The sequence below is a fragment of the Oreochromis aureus genome, linkage group 15 (genome assembly GCF_013358895.1).
Source record: "Oreochromis aureus strain Israel breed Guangdong linkage group 15, ZZ_aureus, whole genome shotgun sequence".
NCBI lineage: Eukaryota > Metazoa > Chordata > Actinopteri > Cichliformes > Cichlidae > Oreochromis > Oreochromis aureus.
This window is the reverse complement of record NC_052956.1, coordinates 40,090,940-40,097,365: the sequence shown is the minus strand read 5'-3', so window position 1 is coordinate 40,097,365 and position 6,426 is coordinate 40,090,940.

Here is a 6,426-nt window from a genome sequence, read left to right as displayed (position 1 = left end):
GCTTGTTACTGTGTCTTTGATCATTAAGCAGAGCAATGTCACCGCCTTTAGTGTCATCAATTATAATTTGGGTTGTGTCACTTTGATCTTAACAAATATTATCCCAGTTTTTTAAGCTGTTGTTGGGCCACGTGCTGCAGACTTCCAGCTTCCTCTATTAGATGCAAGCCTTGTGATGAATAATTTACCTGAGTGGATTTTCCTCCCGCATGCTCTCTCTACTAAACCTCAGACTACATAGCCCACAGCCAAGAAGTTTAGACTGAATGAGGGAGAGAGCGGGTAACATATAAATAGCTCATCATGTCCCTTGGTGGTGGCACCTACATCTGCCCAGTCCATATGGCGCTGTAAGTCAGCTCCAATATTCAATGAGTCAATACTCAGTGTGAATATTAGAAATGGTCAGAAGATGTTTTATCAGAAAATTCCCATTCAATGTTTTCTATATTCATCAGATATTAATATTGGCTGGCTGAGGTTCCAAGATCATATAGCAGATTGAGTTCTTCACCACAGACATGTAGGTACACGGTGTTTAACTGGTGTAATCACACACTGAGCATTAGTACAGGCAGGCCACAAAATCACCCACAGGCTCTAATGAAATCCAGCTCCTACACATTCACTCTCTTTGCATTTTCAGCCTTTGATTGCAAAGCACAGAGAAGGGGCAAGAATGCAGGGAGAAAGTGGACAAGGAAGAGGGAAGATGTAGCTTTCAGCATAGGATCCTTGTGCACAACCAGGTGCGCTATAGCGCCATCAGCTCCATTTGCATTTTTTTGAGAGAAGGCTTCGAAACATTAAGCGCCTTTCCAAACCATAGACTGTAAATAAAAGATGGGCACATGTAGCTTCTGTATCTGTAAAATGAGAATAACGCAGAAATGTCTTAAATCCATTCTTTCCAGCAAGAGCTAGTTTCCTATTTGAGCAAAGAAGTCCAGTTCTGTGTAAGTCTCTCATTCACCATGTTTGAGTTCATGTGAAATTAAAAACAAAAAAGGTACAGTGTGTAAAATCTCAGTGCTAGTTGTCAGTAGATTTGTCACAATCCTGAGTCATTTGACCCGGTGTTTTGAGTTTTCTTATCACACTTTTAGGTGTTAGTGGGTTATAAATCCAATCCAAGATGGTGCCGGAGTGTATGGCTGGCCATCTTCGACTCTGCTTTCGACCCCTCCTTTTTGATCTCTGTTTAATTTTCCTTATCCTCCTGATTTGCACTCCAAGTGGTAACGCACTAATTACCTACGATCGGCAAACACTTTTGAATCTTCGATCTTTTCACCACTATGGACCGGATTCATGTTGGAATATAGGAGATGCCACTTCGCCCCGGATGGATTTTTCCACCAGCACACACGTCTTGCCTCTACCCTTCCCGTACAAGAAATGCATCAGGAAGTGGGGTAAACGGAGGGGTATTCGTGTACGTTTTAAGGCTTACCTTAAAGCACGGGCTGTGGCTAATCTACATGCTACTATGGATATCCTGCAACATCCTCCCACTTCCCAGGACCGATTCTCTGTTAGATCGGTCACCCATCGATGGATCTGCCCCGGTGGACAACAGGTTAACTCTGCCTTCCCTGTGGCCTGCCTGCCTATCCGGACCTGGATAAGGACTTTTCGAGGTGGCGTACACTGCAGCAACCTAAGCCGATTGAGCCGTGCTCCAAGTAAAAACACGGCGCCCTTGACCCAGGTGGCGCTACTAAATGTGAGGTCGCTGGTGAATAAGACTTTCGTTCTGAATGATTTTTTCCTCACCCCTGGGCTGGACGCATTTTTTCTGACGGAGACCTGGATTCGCCCTGGTGAGTCACTCTCCTTCTCTGAGCTACTCCCGTCTGACTGTGTCTTTTTTAGTTCACCCAGACTCACTAGTAAAGGTGGAGGTCTAGCCTCAGTTATTAAACATAAACTTAATGTGGGGCATCTGCCCTCCCCTACCTACCCCAGTTTTGAAGTTCAAGTTTTGGAACTGGCTGGATCCCCCCCTGACAATATGCTTGGTGGTCTACCGACTGCCGAAATACAGTAAGACTTTTATTGCCGACTTTGCTGATCTTTTAGGATCTCTCCTTTTAAGCTATGACTGTGCTCTTATTATTAGTGATTTTAATATTCATATCTGCTGCAAGGATGATCCATTAGCCAAGGATTTTCTCGCTCTTATTGACTCTTTTAGCCTGTTTCAGTGGGTAAACGAACCTACACTATGCTACACTATGACCGCCCGCGACACCTGTTGCGTATAATCAACTCCGATACCGTGGCTAACTTCTCTGTGGCCTTTCCTGACTCTGCAGAATCTGTAATTGACTGTTCTATATCTCTTACGACTGATGATTATGCTAATTCTCTGATATCTACATGCTTTCATATCCTTGAGGCTGTTGCCCCTGTTAAGGTGAAAGGTCCCAGAAATCACTCTCAAATTTGGTTAAATGACACTACACGTGCCTTACATCGTGCTTGCCGTCGAGCCGAGAGGAGATGGAAGAAAGATAGGCTCCAAGTTTCCCTTGACATACTACGTATGAGCTGCTCTGAATTTCAAAATGCTGCTAAAATGGCTAAAGCAGCTCTTCTATCGGACATTATTGCTACCAATGCTCACAACCCCTGAATGTTATTTAAAATCTTTAATTCAGTGGTAAATCCTTGTCCCGAGGTGCTTCTGGCAGCCCCCCCCCCGTTCTCTGTGAACAATTTCTACATGACTTCACAGATAAAATTAGATCTTTTAAAGCCTTACTCCCCTTAGTGAGGAGCCCTGCCCCTACCTTAGGATGCCCATCGACTTTTCATCAGTTTGAGCTGGTGTCACTTCCGACACTTAAGTGTATAATTGATCAACTGAGAAATACTGACTCTGTCCTTGATATCCTCCCATCTCACTTTGTAAAGGATGGTTTTGATGTAATTGGCCCAGTAACCTGTCTTTAATGAATTTATCATTGTCTTCCAGCTGCGTCCCAACAGTCTTTAAACATGCGGTAGTACAGCCTGTTCTAAAAAAAAAAAAAAAAAAAAAAAAAAATCGATTACAATGACCTTGCAAATTACAGGCCGATTTCCAAACTTCCATTCTTGTCTAAAGCATTGGAGAAAATAGTCGTCTCACAGCTGCAGGCCTACTGGGATGCAAATAATATCAGTGACAAATTCCAGTCTGGCTTTAAACCACGCCATAGCACTGAAACAGCGCTGCTGAGAGTCCTAGATGACCTTCTCTTATTTGCTGACTCAGGGTGCTCTTCGGTCTTAGTTTTATTGGACTTGACTTCTGCCTTCGACATGGTGGACCATAATACACTCCTACTGAGGCTTGAACATACAGTAGGCATAAGGGGTAATGTCCTTAACTGGTTTAGATCGTATCTATCGGATAGGTCCTACTCCGTCACCATTGGTGGCTGCTCTTCCTCTGTTGCTCCCCTCTGCTGTGGTGTCTCTCAGGGATCTGTGTTGGGCCCTATGTTGTTTTCATTGTATATGCTGCCCTTAGGCTCTATCTTTGAGAAGTATAATATCTCCTATCACTTTTATGCTGATGATATTCGAATTTATTTTTGGCTGACTAATGACATTTCTTCGTCACTACACTGTCTGCTAGAGTGCTTGAGAGAGGTCAAAGATTGGCTCTCCGATAACTCTCTTATATCGAATGAGAAGAAAACAGAAATCGTGCTGTTCGACAACCATACTTCATGGGGCCAATTTGCTGAGACTCTTGGACCCCTTGCCGCCTCTCTTTCTGGCACTGTTACCAACTTAAGTGTTCTCTTTGGCAGCTCCTTTAAGTTTGACAAACAAGTATCCTCTGTAGTTAAATCTAGTTTCTACCAATTGCGTCAAATCTCCAAGCATTACATACCGCACAGGGACCTTGAGAAACTAATCCTCTAGATTAGACTACTGTAACTCCCTTTACTTTGGTCTCCACTCCACCCTTCTTCATAGATTGCAGGTTGTTCAGAATACTGCGGCACGCCTTCTGACTGGAACCGCAAGGTTTGCCCCTATCACTCCAGTCCTTGCTGACCTGCACTGGCTCCCTGTCAAAAACTGAATTGAGTTTAAAATTCTGTTGCTTACTTTTAAAATCATAAACAATACTGCTCCGTCCTACCTCACTGAACTCCTTAGTCCATATACCCCTAGGAGAGCCCTAAGATCATCAGGACAATTACTCTTAGTGCAGCCTAGATCCCGGCTAAAGACCAGAGGTGACCGTGCTTTTGCCCTGGCAGCCCCGAGCCTCTGGAACAATCTTCCTGCTGCTATTCGCGCCTCTGACTCCATCTATTCATTTAAATCTCTGTTAAAAACGTTCCTGTTTGACCAAGCGTTTTCAGTTAGTTAATGCACTTCCCCCTATATTTTAACTTTATGTTGCTTATCTTCCTACTAATGTCCCACTGCATAAATACCCCCACCTTATATTTATGAATATCCTGTATTTTATCTTCTACACCATGCTATAATGTTTTACTTCTTATTCTGTCTATACCTTTGGGGTTTTCTTGTACTCTGTTATAGCCTTTTATCTTCTATCTTATGTTTTAACCTTGTTGTGAAGCACTTTGGTGTACCTTTAGTTTTAAATGTGCTATATAAATAAAGTCGTATTGTATTGTATTGTATAAAGCCTATAATCAATGTGTCCTCCAGATAACAGACACATATAGGCCCAATCACTGGCACTAATGGCAAGTTTTGCTTAATGAGGCCTGATGTCATAAGATGGGTCTGATATCAGGGGCGGACCTAGAGAAATTTTCTTGGGGTGGCCTGAGGGTGGCAAAGAAATCAAATGGGGTGGCAAAATAAAAGCCTTTTTTTAAACACATATGCAGGTGGTTACATATGGTTTAAATGATTCAAATGCAGTAAGTATACACGATTTTCATATAAATATAGTCTATAACTTAATTATTGTCTGTAGCCCACATAATTAAACACTTTAGTTACATAAAACATGTGAGTTTTGATTTTATCTACTGTATAGCCTGTATAATAAATAAATATGTAGCCCAATAAGAATAAAATCCAGAAAGCTACACAACATGGGGCGGTTCATTTACAAACACAAATCTAACTTGAGTTTCACACTGTTTTTTGTTAGAAACAAATCAAATTGTTACATGCTTAAATTACACAGGGGCTGGGGTCTATCACACCAGGCAAGACCCCAGGTGCAGGCTGTGTAAAGATGCCCCTGAGACAATCCAGCACATAACAGCAGGGTGCAAGACGCTAGCAGGCAGGGCATCGTGGAACGCCATAACCAAGTGGCTGGCATAGTGTACAGGAACATCTGTGCCGAGTATAACCTGGAAGTCCCGAGGTCAAAATGGGAGACGCCCCCAAGGGTGATGGAGAATGACCGAGCTAAGATCCTGTGGGACTTCCAGATACAGACGGACATAGTGGTGGTGGCTAACCAACCGGACATAGTGGTGGTAGACAAACAGGAGAAGACGGCCGTAGTGATCGATGTAGCGGTTCCGAATGACAGCAATATCAGGAAGAAGGAACACGAGAAGCTGGAGAAATACCAAGGGCTCAGAGAAGAGCTCGAGAGGATGTGGAGGGTGAAGGTAACGGTGGTCCCCGTGGTAATCGGAGCACTAGGTGCGGTGACTCCCAAGCTAGGCGAGTGGCTCCAGCAGATCCCGGGAACAACATCGGAGATCTCTGTCCAGAAGAGCGCAGTCCTGGGAACAGCTAAGATACTGCGCAGGACCCTCAAGCTCCCAGGCCTCTGGTAGAGGACCCGAGCTTGAAGGATAAACCGCCCGCAGGGGCGTGCTGGGTGTTTGTTTGTTCATATATATATATATATATATATATATATAACTATGCTCAAAGTGTTAATGCTACCTTTTTTTAATAAACAACACTGTCATATGCAAAACTAGGGTGGCACTTGGGGTGGCAAGAGATCATTTCAGGGTGGCACTTGCCACCCCATGCCATCCTTCTAGATCCACCCCTGTCTGATATAGGTCATGGCAAGCCTTCTGTTTGACCCAAATGTGACCTCCTGCCCGTATGAGCTGGACCTGTGGCTGACATGAGGTAGCCAGACTCTAACTCAAGGTTCAGTATGGCCCACTGGAGTATTTAGTATCTGTATATGCAAAATTAGATTAATGTCGCTATTTCAGACTTTTTCATTAAAAATAATAATAATAGTAGCCTGGCTTTAATGAAAATGTAAAATCTATAAGATTCTAATTATGGCCTGTAGGTTTTTTCGTCACTATAGGGTTTAAAGTTACAACAGATTGTCTTGTAAAACAAGATTGCCTTCTTTGCCTTCTTTCTATGCACTCTAACAACACAATTTCAACTTTATTTTGCCAGTTTAATTTTAATACCATCAGGTACACCCCCACCACCCACCTC